At 46.8% G+C, this 23,957-nt stretch overlaps 2 protein-coding genes across 4 annotated transcripts in view; one reads left to right on the top strand and one right to left on the bottom strand.

Moving 5' to 3' along the window:
* Positions 1-22,355, bottom strand: part of TMC6 (transmembrane channel like 6) — a 91,375-nt gene extending 69,020 nt beyond the window's left edge. For 2 of the 3 annotated variants that reach the window (XM_068264233.1, XM_068264236.1), the window contains exon 1: positions 22,231-22,355. The gene's annotated coding sequence lies outside the window, so the exon portion shown is untranslated. Of the gene's footprint in view, positions 1-18,061; positions 18,079-22,230 lie in introns of those variants that run through there. The other variant, XM_068264235.1, reaches the window with a different exon arrangement.
* A 120-nt stretch (positions 22,356-22,475) lies between these two features.
* The window catches only part of TMC8 (transmembrane channel like 8), a 72,023-nt gene continuing 70,541 nt past the window's right edge, over positions 22,476-23,957 (top strand). Inside the window, exon 1 of the mRNA XM_068264304.1 lies at positions 22,476-22,512. The gene's annotated coding sequence lies outside the window, so the exon portion shown is untranslated. The remainder of the gene's footprint in view (positions 22,513-23,957) is intronic.

Here is a 23,957-nt window from a genome sequence, read left to right as displayed (position 1 = left end):
CAGGACTGACCCATGCTCTATACAGGGCTACCTATACACAGGACTGACCCATGCTCTATACAGGGCTCCCTACACACAGGACTGACCCATGCTCTATACAGGGCTGCCTATACACAGGACTGGCCCATGCTCTATACAGGGCTACCTATACACAGGACTGACCCATGCTCTATACAGGGCTACCTATACACAGGACTGACCCATGCTCTATACAGGGCTCCCTATACACAGGACTGACTCATGCTCTATACAGGGCTCCCTACACACAGGACTGACCCATGCTCTATACAGGGCTGCCTATACACAGGACTGGCCCATGCTCTATACAGGGCTACCTATACACAGGACTGACCCATGCTCTATACAGGGCTACCTATACACAGGACTGACCCATGCTCTATACAGGGCTCCCTATACACAGGACTGACTCATGCTCTATACAGGGCTCCCTACACACAGGACTGACCCATGCTCTATACAGGGCTCCCTGTACACAGGACTGACCCATGCTCTATACAGGGCTGCCTATACACAGGACTGGCCCATGCTCTATACAGGGCTCCCTACACACAGGACTGACCCATGCTCTATACAGGGCTGCCTATACACAGGACTGACCCATGCTCTATACAGGGCTCCCTGTACACAGGACTGACCCATGCTCTATATAGGGCTGCCTATACACAGGACTGACTCTTGCTCTATACAGGGCTGCCTATATACAGGACTGACCCATGCTCTATACAGGGCTCCCTATACACAGGACTGACCCATGCTCTATACAGGGCTGCCTATACACAGGAGTGACCCATGCTCTATACAGGACTGACCCATGCTCTATACAGGGCTGCCTATACACAGGACTGATCCATGCTCTATACAGGGCTGCCTATACACAGGAGTGACCCATGCTCTATACAGGGCTGCCTATACACAGGACTGATCCATGCTCTATACAGGACTGACTAATGCTCTATACAGGGCTGCCTATGGTGTACAGAGGACTGATCCATGCTCTATACAGGGCTGCCTGTAGTGTACACAGGACTGACCCATGCTCTATACAGGGCTGCCTATACACAGGACTGACCCATGCTCTATACAGGGCTGCCTGTAGTATACACAGGACTGATCCATGTTCTATACAGGGCTGCCTATAGTGTACAGAGGACTGATCCATGCTCTATACAGGGCTGCCTATACACAGGACTGACCCATGCTCTATGCAGGGCTGCCTGTAGTATACAGAGGACTAACTCACACAGCTGTGTGTCCCATGCCTGCTATAGATCTGCCTTGTGTACAGCTGCTGTATCTGTGCCATGCAGGGCTATATCTGGGCAGCACATGGATACATTGTAGCAGCTGCTGCAGGGAGGGGGGGGGCCTGCGTCACGTGGTCGGGGGAGGGGAGATTAGCTGACTGCTGCTGATGTCATACTTTGGATAAGGTCCAGCCAAAAAGTTCCACTGACTTTTGTTTAACTTTTGTTGTGCAAATCTAGAGAGCAAATATGTAGCGATTGTTGTGTCACTGCTGGAGCCAGAGGAAGCAGACAATGCACAGGAAGCAGGCTGTCCCCCATGGTGACATGCAGCACAATGCACTGTATTATTATGTACCCCATATTGTTTCTTACTTTGTACAGCGCCACGCCACAGAATATGCCAGCACTTTATAAATCAATAATGACATAGCTCCCAACGATCTCTTTCCCCCCCTCATTTGTCCCTCTTTCTATGTTAATATATGTACTTCTCTACTAAAAATGTGTTTAATTAGCTCTAAACTTTATTCCCATCCTTTAAATTGATATATTACTAATTTTAAAATGTTAATATGAAGGAAAGTGCACCAGGATAGAAAGGACCAGTGTGGTGTGAATTATAAAACACATTTTTTCTTATGAAATCTTTATGGTATGCGTGACTAGGGGCGTGATCAGGGATTCGGAAGGGGCGTGGTTTAAGTGTCCCTCTTTCTCATATCAAAAAATTGGGAAGTATGATAATGATAACAATGCAGTGAATTATGCAAGACATCTGCTTTACAATCATTTTCCTGGTTTCTGCATCTGATACAGGAAAACGGTGCAGGAGATCTTGTGGGAAAAAAGGGCGCATTATAAAAGCTGCGATTTGTGGCAAAGCAGGGAAATTTGGACGCACTGAGACACTTGATAAAATCGGGGGCACCGAGGCATGACACCGAGCATCAAGATTTAACCTTTTCGCCACGGGAGGGGGTTGTTGGGTTGTTATGTTATCAGTACTGGTGGGGGTGGTTAGGGTTAGGTATCAGTACTGGTGGGAGTGGTTAGGGTTAGGTATCAGTACTGGTGGGGGTGGCTAGGATTAGGTATCAGTACTGGTGGGGGTGGTTAGGGGTAGGTATCAGTACTGGTGGGAGTGGTTAGGATTAGGTATCAGTACTGGTGGGAGTGGTTAGGTATCAGTACTGGTGGGAGTGGTTAGGGTTAGGTATCAGTACTGGTGGGAGTGGTTAGGGTTAGGTATCAGTACTGGTGGGGGTGGCTAGGATTAGGTATCAGTACTGGTGGGGGTGGGAGTGGTTAGGTATCAGTACTGGTGTCTGGTGAGGTGGTTAGGGTTAGGTATCAGTACTGGTGGGAGTGGTTAGGGTTAGGTATCAGTACTGGTGAGGTGGTTAGGGTTAGGTATCAGTACTGGTGGGAGTGGTTAGGGTTAGGTATCAGTACTGGTGAGGTGGTTAGGGTTAGGTATCAGTACTGGTGGGAGTGGTTAGGGTTAGGTATCAGTACTGGTGAGGTGGTTAGGGTTAGGTATCAGTACTGGTGGGAGTGGTTAGGGTTAGGTATCAGTACTGGTGGGAGTGGTTAGGATTAGGTATCAGTACTGGTGAGGTGGTTAGGGTTAGGTATCAGTACTGGTGGGAGTGGTTAGGGTTAGGTATCAGTACTGGTGGGAGTGGTTAGGATTAGGTATCAGTACTGGTGGGAGTGGTTAGGTATCAGTACTGGTGAGAGTGGTTAGGGTTAGGTATCAGTACTGGTGAGGTGGTTAGGGTTAGGTATCAGTACTGGTGGGAGTGGTTAGGGTTAGGTATCAGTACTGGTGAGGTGGTTAGGGTTAGGTATCAGTACTGGTGGGAGTGGTTAGGGTTAGGTATCAATACTGGTGGGAGTGGTTTGGGTTAGGTATCAGTACTGGTGGGAGTGGTTAGGGTTAGGTGTCAGTACTGGTGGGGGTGGTTACGGTTAGGGTTGGGCATCATTAGAGGGATGGTTCTGTGTGAGAGTAGGGATAGGTTAAGACATAGTAAAATTTCTGTAAAGATTACCTATATTTTAATATTGGAATTAAGGTGATAGAATATCTGTAATTTTACTACAAGCGTCAATCCCTCGCCCTCTTTTCCAGGCACCTTTTTTGCTCAGAAACACTTCCTATATCTGTATATTGCTGTATCGTACACTGACGGGAGCGCAGCCGCCACAACATACTCACCAAGCTCATGAGTGTGTTCAGAGCGTTCCTGCCCTGGATGGTGCTGTCCAGATCGTCCAACTTTTTATTCAACTGACCAGTGGTAGGTGGCGCAGCATAGGTAGCCAGGTATAGGTGTAGCTAGAATTAGGTGGCCGCAGCACAGAGAGCTTGAGGGAGGGAGAGGGGACAAATACTCACTTGGCAGCCAAGTCCTTGCGTGTGTACTGGGCTTCATTCTACTTCCTGTTTTTGCTTGCATCATCTCCTTGTAATAGCACCCAGGGGGCGCTGTTTCAGGGAAATGTGATGCAAGAACAGGAAGAACAATGAGGCCCAGTACAGTGTGGAGGATGGACCTGGCTGCCGGCAAGTGAGTATTTATCCCCACCGTTGTTCGTGCGCCGCAGCTACTCCACTCCGCCCCCCCCCGGCAGCCCCGCCCCCTGAAAACTGGTAAAACGAGATTGTGCACGGTACGATTACCATGCACAATCATACCGCGGTATATCGTCATACCGGTATATTGCGGCAACCCTATCTGGGAGTCCCCTTTAAGAAAGGGACCCCAGATGCCCACCCTCCTCCCAGGAGAAACGAATATAGGTGTACAAAGTACCCCTTACCCATTTCCACGAAGGGTTAAAGTGGATCCGAGGTGAACTTTTACTCATTGCATAATTGTGTTCCTTTCCTATTGTTTATAGGGCATTCCTCCAGTCAAATACTTTTTTGTTTTTGTTTTAATACTCTAATTCCCTATAAACTAAAAAAGCCACGCCCACAGGTTTTCAGAGAGCCTTGGCAGTAGCAAGGGCTCATGGGAGCTCAGTCTGGGCAGGAGGAGGAGGGGGGAGGTGTTACTAGCCAGAGATTTCAGAGGCAGAGGGGAGGAGGGAGGAGGGGGGATTAGACTGATGGCTAAAGATACAGATAAGCCTGCCTCTGTGTAATGTTTACAAACAACATGGCTGCTGTCATTGTATCACAGGAAGAAATAATCATATTCTATTAAAACTGTTTGCAGCAGATTTGCTGTGTAAACCATCTAAACTTTAGATAAGATATATAGACAAGTTACTTGTAATAGTTAGTTTTTCATCTCGGATCCGCTTTAAATGAAATAAAAACACAACAATGAAAAAAGTCCTTTAATGTTCTTAATTAACCAGAAATACTTACATGTACCTTTAAGAAAAAGTTCCCACACCAATATCCTCGGGAAAAAGTCCCACGCTAAAATCTGTTATGTCCCACGACGACAGTATCCTCTATCTTGAGATCTTCAGAAATACTTACCTGTGCCTTTTAAAAAAAAGTTCCCATGACAATATCCTCGGAACTGTCCCACGGCTACAGTATCCTCTAATGTTGCGATCTTCAATTAAGTTGATTGAAGATCTCGGCCGACCCCCACATAGCAGAGAATGCGTCCTGTGGGACGCATAGCTGCCGGCTCCTGCTGTCCTTCCCACCTACTCACCTCTCAGCCTCACCTAGCCTGGCACCTGGTGCACCCATAGGTGCGCCGGGTGCCATCCTAGGTGAGGGTGACAGGTGAAGGCAGGTGGGGAGAGACAGCGGGAGCCGGAAGCTATACATCCTGCACAGGACGCATTCTAAGCTTTACTAACCGGTTCATGAATGATCCGGTTCTTTTTAATGAATCGGCTCTTTTTAATGAATTAAATGAATCAGCTCTGTAACTTTTCCTTTGAAACTTTACAATCGTTTTTCTCAAAAAGTATAAGGTCCTTTTGAAAAAAAATTCCTCTTGTTCCCACAGTTCTTCTTAACATTCCCAGCAATTTTGGGTCAGAGGGCGTTTTAATTTTCGCACGGTCAGAAGGAGAATTTTAAAATCGATTTTCTCAAAAACTATAAGGTCTTTTTGATTTTTTTTCCTTTTGTAGTCACTGCCCCCCTCTAAATACCCTACAAATTTGGTGTTTCTACTATGTAAGGGAACTTTGATATTAACCGCTAAAGTCGGCGGGCAATTAAAGTCTATGGGAAAAATGCGAACCCAAACTTTTTGGGAAAAAATTAGCGGTTCACCTCGGTTCGCTCAAACAAGTTCACCGGCGAACCGTTCGGGCCATCTCTAATCAGAAACCGCCATCTTTGTGATAAAAAAAAAAGTTACCCATCCTCTTTATGCTTCCTGAAAGCGAGAGCGTTCACTTCCAGGACTAAAAAAATGTTTTTGGATTGTGGCCATCTGGTGACCAAATAGTAAAACTACATCTACATACATTTTTCAATGAAATAAACAAACATTATTATATTTAAAATGAAAACTGTTTACCTCCCACACCAAAAATTACCCAAATAAAATTTTTAATGAAAAAAAAATTTACAATAAAAAACAAATCATAAATAGTTACCTAAGGGTCTGAACTTTTTTAATATGCATGTGAAGAGGGTATATTACGAATATTTTTTATTTCGAAATAAAATATTGGTGCCATACATTGTGAAAGGGACATAATTTATCGTAAACGGTGTAATAACCGGGACAAATGGGCAAATAAAATAAAATAAAATACATAGGTTTTAATTATGGTAGCATGTATTATTTCTAATAATGTAATATTCCTGTGAAAATGCATTTAGAAAAAAATAATTCTTAGCAAAATGTACCACCCAAAGAAAACCTAATTATATTGGTGGTGGAAAAAAAACAAGATATAGATCAATTAATTGTGATAAGTAGTTATAAAATTATTGGCGAATTAATGGGAGGTGAAAATTGCTCTGATGCAGAAGGTGAAAAATATCAGGGGGCTGAAATGGTTAAAGGACACCTGCAGTGAGAGGTATATGGAGGCTGCCATATTTGTTTCCTGTTAAACAATACCAGTTGCCTGGCTGTCCTGCTGATCTTTTTGGCTGCAGTTGTGTCTGAATCACAACCCTGAAACGAGCATGCAGCTAATCCAGTCACATTTCTGTCAGAGCATCTGATCTGCAGCATGCTTGTTCAGGGGCTACGGCTAAATGTATTAGGGCCAGTTCACACTTAGGCAGATGCAGAACGGAAATGGTAAGCGCATCCGCAAGGGGGAGGCCTTCTGTCCATTTTGTATCTACTTGCAACAATTTAACCCGTCTGGTCCGCGTCTGCACCCCGTCCGCTCTGCGTCCGCTTCTGCGTTGATCACCTGGCCCGTAAACATCGCCGCTCACTTGTCCTGCTAGTTGCTGCGGCTCTCCATAGACTGCAGTAAGACAATTCTACCCAGCAACAGGGGGAATTTTTCATTGGTCCAACATTGGACACATTTTCCCATCCGGTCCAGGAAAATGTGCCAAGTTGGGCTTCTGCGTTCCGTTTAGCGAATGGATCTGTGTTTTTTAACATAGGATCTGCTTTCTTGAGTTTCAGTGCAGCTTAAAAAAGTCCCGAACTGGTACGTTTTTTAAAGGGAAGGTTCAGGGTGAGGGAAAAAAAAATAAAAATCCACTTACCTGGGGCTTCCTCCAGCCCGTGGCAGGCAGGAGGTGCCCTCGGCGCCGCTCCGCAGGCTCCCGGTGGTCTCCGGTGGCCGACCCGACCTGGCCAGGCCGGCGGCCAGGTCGGGCTTCTTCTGCGCTCCAATCTGCGTTTCACGCGGGCGCGATGACGTCATCAGACGTCCTCCGGGCTGTACTGCGCAGGCTCAGTAGTTCTGCTACTCCGGTGGCCTGGCCAGGTCGGGTCGGCCACTGGAGACCACCGGGAGCCTGCGGAGCGGCGCCAAGGGCACATCCTGCCTGCCACGGGCTGGAGGAAGCCCCAGGTAAGTGGATTTTTATTTTTATTTTTTTTCCCTCACCCTGAACCTTCCCTTTAAGCAAGTGTGAACTGGCCCTTAGAGGCAGAGGATCAGCACGGCATATATAAGTATATGTTTTTGTATTTTTCGAGGGGGGAATCAATTCTAGTATGTGTAAGGCTTGGTGGTGTATTCTCCACAGTCAGCATGCAACGCATGAGCTGACGTGGAGGAGGTACACACACCAGCACAAGGAAACAGGCTATCCCTAGTATAGTGGAGGGGAAGACTGACTCCAATAGGAGATTGTGGCGCACAGAGCCGGTGCAGATCTGACAGCCACAAACAATGCTTTCGTTATAACGTCTCAGCGCAAAGTAGCGCTGAGCGCATAAACCGGAACTGAGGAGATCAGGACAGGTAGACAGAATGAACGCTTGCTAGCTAGCGGCTACTTAGCGATAGCAAGCGTCCAAAACAAGACAGACTGGAATGAGGCAGCCAATGCGATTGCAGCGATGGCGTGCCTCACAAAGACAGGACAGGATAGTCAGGAAATAGCAGGATCAAGATAGATGAACGTAACACAGACAAATATACAATAAGTAAGTTTTCCTAGTGTATTACAATTACAGCTATCAATGAAACTATTTTTAACGTCTGACTAACATATGTATATATCGGCAATGAACCGATATATGACATAAGCAGGAACGCTGACTAGGACTGGAGTAATACAGGGAACAGGACTCAGAAGGATTCGCTATCTCTTCGCAGAGATGAACGCAATCCACAAACGGTAACAGAACAGGATTCAGAAGGATTCGTTATCTCTTCGCAGAGATAAACGCAATCCACAAACAGTAACAGAACAGGATTCAGAAGGATTCGTTATCTCTTCGCAGAGATGAACGCAATCCACAAACGGTAACAGGACAGGATTCAGAAGGATTCGTTATCTCCTCGCAGAGATGAACGCAATCCACAAACGGTAACAGAACAGGATTCAGAAGGATTCGTTATCTCTTCGCAGAGATGAACGCAATCCACAAACAGAACCAGGAGCAGGGTAACTACCTCAGCACGGGTGGTCACGGTACACGCAACCTACCAAAACGTGCTGGAAAGCTGACTAACTGCACACAGGATATAAACAGTTCGTGTACGTATACATCAGCGACACTGATGTATCAACGTAACACAAATACAAGGAAAATAATAAACGTGCTGGTATGCATATATATTGGCAATGAACCAATATATGATGCAAAGACCAGCAAAGTATCTTTAGAACAAGAAACACGATCGAGGGCTGAAGCGACAGCAAGACAGGCTTAAACTGAAGCTATGAAAACCCAAGGAAACCCTGCAGGAAGCAGATCTTTATACTGAGGTCATCCAATAGGAGCAGACATGCAGATTCCCACACAGGTGAATGATAATCAGTCACAAGCTGACAGCAGGGAAAGACAGACAAAGCTATGCAGCTTGCATGGAAAGACATCAGAACTGCCTGAGCTGCAGCACTACTACTTCCAGCAACACCTGCTGCAGCAGCGATCATTACAGTACCCCCGCCCTTAAAAGCGGATTCCAGACGCTTTTCAAAACTGAAATTCCCAACAAAGCAGTCTGACTGATAATTCATGATGACCGGGACAGCCCGGCAAGACCGAATTCCAGAATCAGTCCCCACAAGACTGGACCCATCAGAACCAGAACCTACAGAACCATGCCCATCAGTACTACAAGCCCCAGTGTGACACCCATCAGAACCATGATTTCCAGAAGAAAGCCCTCCGAAACTCCCTGAGCGATACCCACCGCCTTCCAGGAACTGTTCAGAAACGCCAAAGCCTTTGCAATGCCCACCGGGACTGTCTTTACCAACACAAAACCCACTGTTGAACCAGTCCAAGGCACCAGGACAAGTTTTCTCAGAGACCTCCCAGAACACCTTGAAGCTCCAAAGAGATCCCCATAGGTCAGAACGCCCCTTAGGCTCACATGGAGAACTATCAAGAACCCCTATGGAACCTAGGGCAATTCCCGAGTCAGGGCCACAAGGACAAACATCAAGATTAGGGCTTTCAGGGACCAGAACCATCTCTGGGCATGCAGGCAGACTGGCAACATCAGAACATGTTCCCACTAAGGAAGCATCAGAGCACGCTAACACCTTAGACACACTTGGGCATTCTGGCACACAAAGAACATCTGGGCACACTGGCACAAGAGAAACCTCTGGGCATGTCAAGGAACTGTGAACCTCAGGGTCAGCCAAGACAGGACCAAAACCAGGACTGGCCAAAAAAAAATCATCATGACTAGACTTCGCAACTACTGGACTTTTACACGAGAATGCAGGATCAGACTTAGATGTCGCTGATTCCAGCAAAGTCAGTAACAAATCAGATTCAGGGGCACTAACAAGACAGGACAAATCTTCTGATGTATGCACTGAACCAGATAGGGACTCCACAACTACCTCTGGACTGGACAGAGACTCATCTAATACACTGGATTGGAGCTCATGAGGCGCTGCAGAACAAGTCAGTATTGCAGCAGCCCCCACTGGACTAGGCAAAACTGAGGAATTCCCTGGACAGGAAGGGGACTCTGGAACCTCTGCCACAGCGGCCAGAGAACCAGAATCTTTCAGGATACAGGGCTGGGTTTCAGGAACACTCATCAGACTGGACTGAAATTCTGAGATTTCTATTATTTTGACCAGAGAATCAGAATTATCCATGTTACAGGGCAAGACTTCTGAAACATTCAGAGGACAGGGCTGGAGTTCCTCGGCTGTTACAACACTGGAGAGGGACTCAACAACATTGGTTAAATCAGACTGTGTACAGGGCAAGGTATCTAACACACTTGCTGACGAGGACAATATTTCAATGGCTTCTGCTTTGCTGGGCAGAAATTCATCAAGTTTTATTAGGGCAGACTGTAATTCCAAAACAGCTGCTAGACAAGTGAATATTACTGCAACACCAACGGAGGTAAGCAGTGCCTCAGACTCCTCTGCTAGAGGGTTTGAAGTATCCAAAGTACTGGGTGAAGCATAAGACTCTGCGACCACAGCTTCACTGGACAGGATCACTGAACAGTCCATATTGCAGGGCAAAACCATGGAAGCACCTGCTGGACAGTATAATGATTCTGTGACCTGAGTTTCATTGGAGAGATCTACTGCACAATTCATGGTACAGGGCAAATTTACTGGAACATTTTCTGAACAAGGTAATAATTCTGCGATTTCAGGTTCACATAGCAGATGCTCTGAGCTATTCACGAAACTAGAGCGAGGTGTAGAAACAGGAAGATCAAGACACAATGTTTGCGCATCTGAATCACCATTCATTTGTAAAATTGGAAAATTCAGATGCTGGGGTTCTGAGGTTTCTAGACAGGATTGCTGGGACTCGAAAACTGATGTAGTGCATCTATTGGCATCTGCTGGATCAGACAGGAGTTGAACTTTATTAACACAGGTAATTTCTGCAGAAGTGTTTGCAGAGGCAGGCAAGATTTTTCTGGTGTCTGTTTCACTGAACAAAGAGTCATGAGTACTGGCTAGGCTGGACTCGGAAGTCAGCAGGACCTCTGGATTCTCTGCTGAGAAATTTGCGCAGGGCAAGGTTAAGAATGTATCAGTGGCTTCTGTTTTACTGGTAAGTAACACTGAGTTATCCATGGTACAGGGTGGAATTGCAGGAACTTCAATTTCACACAAAAAGAGCTCCGAATCACCTGCTGAATCAGCCAAAGGTGCTGAAGCAGGCGGGTCAGAACGCCAAATTTGCGAATTCGGAGTCACATAAAAATCATCCAAAATCAGTTCCCACACATCAATCAATGGAGCCACAAAGTCATACCCACACACACCAGTTTTTATTAGGTTATAGGCAGACTTAATGCATGCATTCAATACTAATTCACTTTTTGCACTGTAAAATTGACAAAATGAACTTGAATCATTCTTCCATTCATTGACCAGAGCTTCCATCTCTCCTTTCTCAAATGGAGGGTTCCAAGCATACTTAACAGGCAGATCATGGTTTGCAGATATGATTGTAGCAGGGACATATATTGGGTTAATTAGCAGGTGATTGGCAGATTCCTTATTCCTAAGAATCTCCAATACCTGTAGCAAGTGCTGAACTGTAGTGTATGCAAACTTTCCTTGCTTCACAAATAAGTTAATTTGTTCAATACTCTGTAATATCTCCTCATAATCATACTCAGATAATTCTTTTAAACAAAAATCTTTATTTTCCCTAGCCAGGGAGGAAAGTTCATTAGTAGTTTCATAAGTCCATTTAACTCCCCTGAAAGACAATTGCATTTCATTATCTGTTAATGGCAGAATCTCATTATAGGTCTCAGTCGCTAAGGATAACGACTCTGCAGATCGGACACGTTTCTTAGAACGTCTGCGTTTTGCCTTAGACCCTGCTGTTTTTGGTGATTTATTCAAGGCTGCAGGAAAATTATCAGTAATACTTTCTGCTTGCTGAACATTTTTGCAAGCAATTGAAGGAGAAGCTGATTGGCCTGCTGCCAGGAGTTCATTAAGAGGAAAAGGCAATGGATCTATGCGCAACCAGTTATGGATCACAAACGCTAGAAATTCCAGCGGTCTCTATTTCAAATCGGAATGATTGAGAACATCAAATGCCCACTGGAATAATTCCCCTTTAAACAAAATATAACTTAGTTGGAGTGCCCAGGTTGAAACAGGAGTCACTTGGAGATCAGGATTGGCCAGGAACCTGGCACATTCAGAGAAAAACTCATTTTCTGTTTCAGAGCTAAGTTCTTCAAATTTCTTAAAGGAACAGGAACCATAATTAACAGTGTCATACTTTCTGGGAATCCCCCCCACAATGGGGATTGGTAATGGGGTTTTCATAATGTAAGGCTTGGTGGTGTATTCTCCACAGTCAGCATGCAACGCATGAGCTGGCGTGGAGGAGGTACACACACCAGCACAAGGAAACAGGCTATCCCTAGTATAGTGGAGGGGAGGACTGACTCCAATAGGAGATTGTGGCGCACAGAGCCGGTGCAGATTTGACAGCCACAAACAATGCTTTCGTTATAACGTCTCAGCGCAAAGTAGCGCTGAGCGCATAAACCGGAACTGAGGAGATCAGGACAGGTAGACAGAATGAACGCTTGCTAGCTAGCGGCTACTTAGCGATAGCAAGCGTCCAAAACAAGACAGACTGGAATGAGGCAGCCAATGCGATTGCAGCGATGGCGTGCCTCACAAAGACAGGACAGGATAGTCAGGAAATAGCAGGATCAAGATAGATGAACGTAACACAGACAAATATACAATAAGTAAGTTTTCCTAGCGTATTACAATTACAGCTATTAATGAAACTATTTGTAACGTCTGACTAACATATGTATATATCGGCAATGAACCGATATATGACATAAGCAGGAACGCTGACTAGGACTGGAGTAATACAGGGAACAGGACTCAGAAGGATTTGCTATCATTTCGCAGAGATGAACGCAATCCGCAAACGGTAACAGAACAGGATTCAGAAGGATTCGTTATCTCTTCGCAGAGATGAACGCAATCCACAAACAGTAACAGAACAGGATTCAGAAGGATTCGTTATCTCTTCGCAGAGATGAACGCAATCCACAAACGGTAACAGGACAGGATTCAGAAGGATTCGTTATCTCCTCGCAGAGATGAACGCAATCCACAAACGGTAACAGAACAGGATTCAGAAGGATTCGTTATCTCTTCGCAGAGATGAACGCAATCCACAAACAGAACCAGGAGCAGGATACTAGCTCAGCACGGGTGGTCACGGTACGCGCAACCTACCAAAACGTGCTGGAAAGCTGACTAACTGCACACAGGATATAAACAGTTCGTGTACGTATACATCAGCGACACTGATGTATCAACGTAACACAAATACAAGGAAAATAATAAACGTGCTGGTATGCATATATATTGGCAATGAACCAATATTTGATGCAAAGACCAGCAAAGTATCTTTAGAACAAGAAACACGATCGAGGGCTGAAGCGACAGCAAGACAGGCTTAAGCTGAAGCTATGAAAACCCAAGGAAACCCTGCAGGAAGCAGATCTTTATACTGAGGTCATCCAATAGGAGCAGACATGCAGATTCCCACACAGGTGAATGATAATCAGTCACAAGCTGACAGCAGGAAAAGACAGACACAGCTATGCAGCTTGCATGGAAAGACATCAGAACTGCCTGAGCTGCAGCACTACTACTTCCAGCAACACCTGCTGCAGCAGCGATCATTACAGTATGTTTTAGTGTGCCGTGCGCAGATCATGTTACCGGTACTAACGTCAGGAGAGGAGCAGCAGGCTACTAGCGTCCGGCCCGCTTCCTGCGTCCGGCCCGTGGTGCTGCTGCTGCTGCTTCTTCACGCAGATATCCCGGAGGGACGCTCTCGCGTAGAGAGTGATTCAGAGTCACAATAGAGTATTATGTGTAGAGCAGTGAGCTCCTCGGCCACAATGGTCATCTGTGTCCCTGGAAATCATCAGAGCGCGTCTAGCGAGTGGTGACGATGGTGACAGTCATTTCACAAGAACCGTACATTTCAGGGAAGTCACATCAGAGGACATTGCGGAGGTGATGGGGGGGGGGGGGTTATGACTATCCACAAACTCAACTGAGCAAACAGTCTGGCACACATGTCCAATTTTCATTGGCCAATTTTACCCCTTTCACATTGTACGAGAATTTACTTACACTGTTCCATCTGTAATTAGTATTCAAAATCTATTGGCCCTTATACTACAAGTAGGTGGTAACAATGGTCAGTGGTTGGCCAATAAAAAGTGGATGTGTGTATGCACCCATAGGGGCTGGAGGGGTCCCTTATAGCATAATTTCCGTCCTGTTCCGTATGTGAACACTATGAAGGGGCCACACACTGTACAATTTGTAGTAGATCAGGGACATCAGTCAAACCTCGCTGATATGAATTGTACCTCTCTGCAATCTGATCTGAAGGTGGCCACTAATGATGCAATCATCTCCTGTCTTGACTACTGTAACACTCTACTCTGTGGTCTACCAAAAAACAGCCTGGCACCTCCCCAGTCCCTACTAAACTCTGCTGCCAGTCTCATTCACCTCTCCTCCCACTCATCTGGTGCTGCCCATCTTTGCCAATCCCAACTGACCCCTGCTGCCCATCTCATCCACCTCTCCTCCCGCTCCTCTGGTGCTGCCCCTCTCTGCCAATCCCTATTGACCTCTGCTGCCTGCCTCATCAACCTCTCCTCCCGCTCCTCTGATGCTGTGCCTCTCTGTCACTCCCTACTGACCTCTGCTGCCCATCTCATCCACCTCTCCTCCCGCTCCTCTGAGGCAGCCCCTCTCTGCCAATCCCTACTGACCTCTTCTGCCCGCCTCATCCACATCTCCTCCGGCTCCTCTGATGCTGCCCCTCTCTGCCAATCCCTACTGACCTCTGCTGCCTGTCTCATCCACCTCTCCTCCCGCTCCTCTGGTGCTGCCCCTCTCTGCCAATCCCTACTGACCTCTGCTGCTCATCTCATCCACCTCTCCTCCCGCTCCTCTGGTGCTGCCCCTCTCTGCCAATCCCTACTGACCTCTGCTGCTTATCTCATCCACCTCTCCTCCTGCTCCTCTGGTGCTGCCCCTCTCTGCCAATCCCTACTGACCTCTGCTGCCCATCTCATCCACCTCTCCTCCCGCTTCTCTGAGGCAGCCCCTCTCTGCCAATCCCTACTGACCTCTGCTGCTCATCTCATCCACCTCTCCTCCCGCTCCTCTGGTGCTGCCCCTCTCTGCCAATCCCTACTGACCTTTGCTGCCCATCTCATCCACCTCTCCTCCCACTCCTCTGAGGCAGCCCCTCTGTAACGAATGTGGAATCGTCTCCGTCGTCAGCGCACCAGACGTGCGCTGACACGGCGGATTTCCTCCACAAGCGTTTAAATTTGCAGGAACCCAGCAGTAGGTGCAATGCACCTGCAGAGGGAAATTCCTGACGGCAGGTGGAGCTGTGGAGTGCAGAGGAACAGCTCCTCTGCTCTACCACACACGCCAGACAGGAATTGTACGAAGGGAAGAACCGTAATCGCAAGAGAAGCGATTGAGAGTGAACACAGAGACAGATTGTGTGTGTGTGCATAAAACTAGTCGCCAACCCGCGACTGTGCACACACCATAGCAGATACGAAGCAGGAACGCGATCGCGAGAGGTGCGATCGCCAGACGTGACACAAGGCTACAGCAAGGCGGAGCACGAGAATAGCAAAGGCACAGCAAATCATACAATGAGAAGATACGGAAAATAACAAACGCTAGCTAACCGCGAACACCGCACTCATTCGCAACAGTGCACGCGGTTATGCGCGGTCTCCACAGGATAAGCACAATAGAGACAAGCACGCCTAACTAACCATCGACAGACAAACATGAAACAGAGGACGCGAACGCTTGCTTAACGGTTACCTCACCGAGCCTCCTGCAAGCGTCTGTAGCAGACAAGACAGACACATGAAAACAGGGACAAGCGAGAGATAGAATCCACAGCACTAGCGAGAAGCGAGTGTGATCCAGGTACAGAGTAGCAGAACGGAAGGATCCACAGCGCTAGCGAAAAGTGGCTAGCGCGATCCCAGGAGACAGAACAGAAGGATCCACAGTGCTAGCGAAAAGTGGCTAGCGCGATCCCAGGAGACAGAACAGAAGGATCCACAGCGCTAGCGAAAAGTGGCTAGCGCGATCCCAGGAGACAGAACAGAAGGATCCACAGCGCTAGCGAAAAGTGGCTAGCGCGATCCCAGGAGACAGAACAGAACGATCCACAGCGCTAGCGAAAAGTGGCTAGCGCGATCCCAGGAGACAGAACAGAAGAGATAGCTGGTAGCAACCGCTGCACCAGCTATACTCCAAGAACAGAGATCAGAACCATTTCCTGTCCACCACCGCTGGGACAGGACAACAGCAACAGAACAAACAAACAGATAAACAATCCTAACTGCACTTAGGGAATCTGCCTAGCACAGTTTCCAGGAATTACTCTAAGCTGATCTTCAAACCAAGAGCATGGCTGACACTCTCCAGAGTGTTTCACAGGAAGACTCCTTATGACCAGCGAAGCATTGTGGGAAAGACATAGTACTTATAGTACACGCCTCCAATGAATGTGGCCAGGCAATTTGCATGACAACGTATGCAAATTCCTCTGCAAGCACAAGCTGCAAAACTGACAGAAGCTCTTCTTTCCAGAGTCCTGCAGCATGCAAACCTACACAATGGTCAGAAAGCTGCCTCCCTGCACAGGCAGCTGAGCAAATCATCACACCCTCTCTCGCAAAAAAAGTGGGATCAGCGCATCACCAGGCCGCCTCTGAATGGCCTCAGCTCAGAGATGCGCTGAGCCCCCCCAGAAACTGCAAACGCACCTTGAACACAAACAGAGGCTCTGCATATACACCAAAGGAAAACTATTAAGTGGGAGCAGCTGACCAGAAATAAATCAATCAAACATAGCAAAGAAATGAACAGCGCTACTTAAAAACAGATGAGTGCTTACCTGCAAAAAAGTGCACACCCCACTCATGGGATTCAAATACACAATGAGCATACACATGACCTGTCTACCACTTGGAGGATGTTAGTTTCACTAACAATTTGCAATTTGTTAGGTACTCGTCCCTCCCACTGTCGAAGAAGTCTTTCCTCCATGGGAGGGGACCTAACACTAACTAAATTCTACCTATGCATATGCATAGCCTGGGCGCGCTACCAGTAAAATTGAGAATCGCGCAAAAAAAGTGGGATCAGCGCATCACCAGGCCGCCTCTGAATGGCCTCTGCTCAGAGATGCGCCGAGCCCCCCCAGAAACTGCAAACGCACCTTGAACCCAAACAGAGGCTCTGCATATACACCAAAGGAAAACTATTAAGTGGGAGCAGCTGACCAGAAATAAATCAATCAAACATAGCAAAGAAATGAACATTGAATCCCATGAGTGGGGTGTGCACTTTTTTGCAGGTAAGCACTCATCTGTTTTTAAGTAGCGCTGTTCATTTCTTTGCTATGTTTGATTGATTTATTTCTGGTCAGCTGCTCCCACTTAATAGTTTTCCTTTGGTGTATATGCAGAGCCTCTGTTTGGGTTCAAGGTGCGTTTGCAGTTTCTGGGGGGGCTCAGCACATCTCTGAGCTGAGGCCATTCAGAGGCGGCCTGGTGATGCGCTGATCCCACTTTTTTTGCGCAATTCTCAATTTTACTGGTAGCGCGCCCAGGCTATGCATATGCATAGGTAGAATTTAGTTAGTGTTAGGTCCCCTCCCATGGAGGAAAGACTTCTTCGACAGTGGGAGGGACAAGTACCTAACAAATTGCAAATTGTTAGTGAAACTAACATCCTCCAAGTGGTAGACAGGTCATGTGTATGCTCATTGTGTATTTGAATCCCATGAGTGGGGTGTGCACTTTTTTGCAGGTAAGCACTCATCTGTTTTTAAGTAGCACTGTTCATTTCTTTGCTATCACACCCTCTCTGCCAATCCCTACTGACCTCTGCTGCTCATCTCATCCACCTCTCCTCCCGCTCCTCTGGTGCTGCCCCTCTCTGCCAATCCCTACTGACCTCTGCTGCCCACCTCATCCACCTCTCCTCACATTCCTCTGAGGCAGCCCCTCTCTGCCAATCCCTCCATTGGTTACCAGTTGCCCAAAGGTTCCAGTTTAAACTTCTCACACTTGCATACAAAGCTCTACACAAGCTATCACCTCCATACATTTCCACTTTAATCTCCAGATACCTCTGTATACCCTCCGTTCCTCACAGGAGACCCTTTTGTCTTCTAGCCTAGTCGCCTGCTCTTGCTCTCACATCCAGGACTTCTCACAGGCTGCCCCTTTCATTTGGAACTCTCTCCCTCAGCCGGTTCGTCATGCCACGAGTCTGGAAACCTTAAAGTGGACCCAAACCAAACATTTTTTTAATTCAAAATATTTAGTTGCACCACTCTGACACATACAAAGATAAATAAACACTCCTTCAAGCCTATGAGCATTTCAGTGCATGCTTTTCACCCTCCTCTTTGCATAACTAGGGTTATACAGGTGGCAGCCATTAGCAATTCCTCCATTGCCGAATACCACCTACTCCACCAGTTTGCCGGATTATTTGCCGGCAATATGAAAGGAAGGGAGGGGTGTCTCCAATATGTGTAAAATATTATATATTTGTCATCATGCAGCTGAAGAAAGGCTGCTAGTTGTTATTATAATTTAGAAAATAGATTTTATTTCTGAAATGTTGTATTTTTAGTTTGGGTCCACTTTAAAAACGTACTCTAAAAACACACTTGTTCAGACAAGCCTATAATTTGCTATAGGCAGCACAGAAGGCACACTGCCTTACCTACTAACCCCTGGTGCTTCCCTCCCTATTGTTTCCTCCCCACTACCCTCTAGACCAGGCATAAGCAAACTTGGCCCTCCAGCTGTCGAGGAACTACAAGTCCCACAATGCATTGCAGGAGTCTGACAGCCACAGTCATGACTCATAAAGGCAAATGCATTGTGGGACTTGTAGTTCCTTAACAGCTGGAGGGCCAAGTTTGCCCATGCCTGCTCTAGACTATCAGTTTGCAAGGGCAGGGACCTCCTCCTAGTGTTTCTCATACTGCTGTAATTTTAACAAATGCACATGTACCAACTACACATCAACTATGTATGTATTTGTATTTCTACTATTCAATGTCATGACTGTACAGTGTCTTGTATTTCTTATGTATATTTGTTCCCCATTATTTGTTTGTATTATGTACAGCGCTACGGAAGATGCTGGCACTATATAAATAAAATAATAATAATAATAATTTGCCAAATGTTTATGTATGAACGATTAGAAATGATCGTTTGTGACCAATAATGGAAGAAAACCTAACCAATCCGATCAAATTAATAAAATCAATCCGATTTTCGGATCGAGGCCCCTCAATCTGATTAGATTGGTTGGGAGAGTTTTGTCTATTAGTGGTCCCAAACTATTATTTCTGATCGTTCTTGTGAAGAATCGTTCATGAACGATCATTTGGTAAATTGCATTAGTGGTGTTCGGATACCTCTTTTTGATACCCGGGTTGTTCCGGATCCGGATAGCAAAAAATCTGGATAAATCCAGATATCTGGATTCGAACCGTTCGGAAATCCGAGTCTATACAGATATCCGAACCCATTACCCGGGAAATCCGGAATCCGGACTGAAATCCGGAACTGGCCTTTACATTGCTTCCAAAATGTCTGTTATAGTAAATGATGCATGAAGCATCATGTTTTTTTTTAAAGAAAAACAGCAATTGTTTATGTGGGGAGGTATAATACACAAAAAAAAGTTAGTAGTACAGCAACCTAATCCCTAATAACCTACAAACAGTGGCTGGATAGTGTACTGGTTAAGGGCTCTGCCTTTGACATGGGAGACCAGGGTTCGAATCCTGGCTAGGTCAAGTACCTATTCAGTAAGGAGTTCAAGGCAAGACTCCCTAACACTGCAGGGTGGCCTCTTGAGCGCGTCCCAGTGGCTGCAGCTCTTGAGCGCTTTGAGTCCGACAGGAGAAAAGCGCTTTACAAATGTTCGGATTATTATTATTATTATTATTACAAGCTGTACTGTAGCTAAGGCTGGCAGCAGGACTAGCCTGTGCACACAGCAGGCCCTAACCCAGCCTAGCAGCTGCAGCACTGAGACTTGACTGTCACACTGACTAAAATCAAAATACAAGCTAGCTAACTAAAAAACAATAACATACTGGTGCAGTACAAGTGTTTAGGAGCAAAAACGCAAGGTTTAGCACAGTAATACAGCACTGGCTTAGCCAACAGCACTGGAGATGTCTCTCAGTGAGCAGTCACAAGCAAGGACGAGATTCTCATCATGGCGCTCGCCTTATATACTGGAGGGGCTGGCCAGGGTTCCCCTCTGTGATTGGTTGCTAGAGCTTCGGCTGGGAGCCCTCTGATTGGCTCAATGACGTCATGGACGACATCTCCGTGGTTACGCTATCTGGATCAGGTACTCGAACTAGGTATCTGGACAGATTTACGGATACCTAATATGTATCCGGATTCGCTTTGATAGTGCATACCGGATTTATCCAGCTATCTGGAATCCGTATCAGAGTTTGGATACCAGAAAAACGTTTGGATTTCTGGATAATTCGGGTACCTGAAATCTGGATGAGCATCCCTGAATTGCATCATTAATGGCCACCTTAATATTGATCACGATCTGCCACTATTAGCTTTGCAATGCGCGATGCAGTACAAAAAATGTGCAGCCGTGCGGTGTGTGGCTCCTGTAACCCACATCAGTCACAGTGCATATAGACCAGGAAGCAGATTATGCAATAAGGAGCCCCTAGGGGTGCATACACACATCCACTTTTATTGGCCAACCACTGACCAATGTTACCACCTCCATGTCGTATGGGGGCCAATAGATTTTGAATACTAACTAAGAGATTGAATTTGCGCAGGTAAGTTCTCATACTACACAAAAATGGTACAATCAGCCAATGAAAACTGGACGTGTGTATCAGGCTGTTTACTCACTTGAGATCCTGGACAGGCATCACCCCCAACCCCAGTCACCTCCGCAATGTCCTCTGCTGTCACTTCCCTCAAAAGTCACCAGAGAGTTCTTGAGAAATGACTGTCACCCTCGTCACCACGCACTGATGATTTCCAGGGACACAGATGACAATTGTGTCCGAGGAGCTCTCTATTGTGTGACTGGGGGCCACTGTTCTCAACCGTTTTGTCGCAGTTTGTACGCAATCGTTCAGTTAGTTAGCTTTCCTACTTATTTTCATGCCATTTTGACAGTTGGATTGAGGAATACGTGCTTTTGTAAATAAAGAAATAACTGTGAATCCCCCATGAGGAGAGGTACTAGTCCAAAACCTGTCAGATTTTCACTGCTTACTATTAGTGACAACAGCATAGGAAAAAAGACATTTACAGTGCATTTTATTCTGGGAGAAACGTACACACGCTTTATGGACCTGAACCAGTTTTATATGCTCATGTACTGCCTGATGAAGCGGGACTGTTGACCGCGAAACGCGTTGTGATTTTATGGAGCTGTGAATAAATTGTATATTTTTTACTCTGCATTTGAGTATATGTCCACTACCAGAGGGAGGTAAGTCCACCTTGACTTCCCTCTTTTTATCATTTTTAGAACATTGTTTTACTCTGCTTGGCGCCTCTGTTCGTACATATTACAGTACATTTATGGGTATGCCAATGGGCGTGACCGCGGCGGCAGCCCCAGGACCACCTAACACCAATTGACGTCAAGTCCTGTGGCTGCACTTTGCAGGAGATCGCGTGCAGGCTGCGCGTGCATCTCCTGCTCGAGGGGCAGAGCTCCGCCCCGCCTTCAGTCTCTGAGCGGCAGTCGCGGCGTGATCGACGTCTATTTACTTGTACAGTGCTGCGATCGGCAGCAGCGATGTACTGGGGACAGGTGTGTGGCACGGCTGTCCCCTCCTGAGGCTGGGGAGTGATCGGCTGAAGCCTATGACAGCTGATCACCCTGATTGGCTGGCGGGGGGAGGGAGGGAGGGAGCAGGGGAAAATAAATTTAAAAAAAGCAAAATTTATTACAAAATAAATAAAATAAATATTTATAAAAAGTTAAATAAACAACCGCGGAGCGATCAGACCCCACCAGCAGAGAGCTCTGTTGATGGGGGGAAAAGGAGGGGGGGATTACTCATGTGCTGTGTTGTGCGGCCCTGCAGCTTGGCCTTAAAGCTGCAGTGGCCAATTTAGCAATAATTAGCCTGGTCTTCAGGGGGGTTTAACACTGCAGTCCTCAAGTGGTTAAAGGGAATTACATATGGCAGCCTGTGTATCCCTCTCACCTCGAGTTCCTTTTAAATCCCACTGTCCCCCAGTGATCTGTGCAGCTTACCTTGCAGCTCGTATTGGGGGTCAGTGTCCTCACATTGTAGGCCTTCTGTGTGGCGGATCTACATCTCACTCATCAGGTTTGCCATCGCTCAGCTCTGTCACCCTGCACAGAAGTTCCTGGTATGTCTGGCTGGGGAGGCAGAAAGCGCATTTCTTGTGGTTTCCTCTGTGCTATATGATGGCGCATCACAACTTCCTGTGACACAGCCGCCCTGCCTCTCCTGTTTATCAGAAACGCAACACTCTACAAGTGCCGGGCTGCCGATAGCGACCAGAAACTGAGGTAGGTTTTGAAGCTAGCAATCTTCTTCTGAGCGGGGGAAGGGGGAGGGGGGTCTCCAGACTTTGGGCTCCCAGTGACCCAGTAATAACGAGAACATGGGTACTTCCATTCCTGATAAGGTGTCAGTGGCGTAGCTAAGGAGCTGTGGGCCCCGATGCAAGTTTTACAATGGGGCCCCCCAAGCACTCTATACATAACAATTGATACGGCGCACCAAAACCTGCCAATGGCAACTACAGTGTCAGAGGAGCAAGAAGGGGATGGGAACAGTTTGTTAATGATTACCACTATTCAAAGTATCTATAAAAGTGATTATTATGAGCACAGGACCAATAGAGAGCTAATACTGTGTTTGAGATGTAGGCCCCCCGGGGCTCCTCTGGCCCAAGGGCCCTGATGCGGTCGCAACCTCCGCACCCCCTATTGCTACGCCCCTGTAAGGTGTTTTAATCATGTTTGTCATCCACATTTTGCTATTTGAGTCACTGCCCTGAATTTGGGGTACAGAGAAGCGTGTCACCAGCTGTGAGATTTCTCCAGTCCAGCCAGGCCGTCTATATTATTGCACCGCTGGTAAACTGACAGCAGGGTGAGCCCAGGCCCGGTCCACCCATGATGCCAAGTTACATAGTTACATAGTTATTTTGGTTGAAAAAAGACATACGTCCATCGAGTTCAACCAGTATAAGTACAACACCAGCCTGCTCCCTCACATATCCCTGTTGATCCAGAGGAGGCGAAAAAACCCTTACAGGCGACTTCCTCAGGAGGCAGAAGTCTGGGGGCTGCACCAGGCAGAAACAGGAAGTGAAGAGAGTACCTGGCCAACCTATACTGGGGGCACCTATACCTGGCTACCTACCTATACTGAGAGTGTTTTTGGGGGCTCCCCGCAGCCATAATGTATGGTGCAAATTGTCAGGTGCGTCTATAAGACGGCAGAGCTCTGTGAGCCGGTCAGGAGCCGCTTTCATTGGCTCCTGGCACTGTCATCACTGTTAGGCAATCCCATTGGCTTACATTGATGGACAGGGGCAGGAGCCAATTAAAGCGGCTCCTGACTGGCGCATAGCGCTCTGCCGTCATAGAGACAGCAGAGAGAGGAGACTGCGGCGGGGACAAAATGGTGTGACCGGCGAGAACGACGGATTATTCTAGCGATTCGTCAGGTAAGCAACGTTGTACGGTATCAGCAGTCTCTGGTCCTTAAAGTGAACCAGAGACGAAGCACCCTTGTGTATTTTACCATGTATATCAGTAAGAACATTAGAGAAAAAATTTACCATGCTCTCTGTTTCATCCTCACTGCTAAAAGAGTCTGTTATCAGCTGCGATAAGAATCCCGGACTGAGCATTCAGTCTGGCTTTGCAGGGAATAATTATAGCTGAGTCATTATAGCAGAGCCACAAGGGGGCAGGCTTGGGCTTGAAAAGACACCAGAGAA

This window comes from Hyperolius riggenbachi, chromosome 12 (assembly GCF_040937935.1).
Source record: "Hyperolius riggenbachi isolate aHypRig1 chromosome 12, aHypRig1.pri, whole genome shotgun sequence".
Lineage (NCBI taxonomy): Eukaryota > Metazoa > Chordata > Amphibia > Anura > Hyperoliidae > Hyperolius > Hyperolius riggenbachi.
The sequence above is the reverse complement of the archived record's forward strand: the minus strand, read 5'-3'. Positions and strand labels throughout refer to the sequence as shown.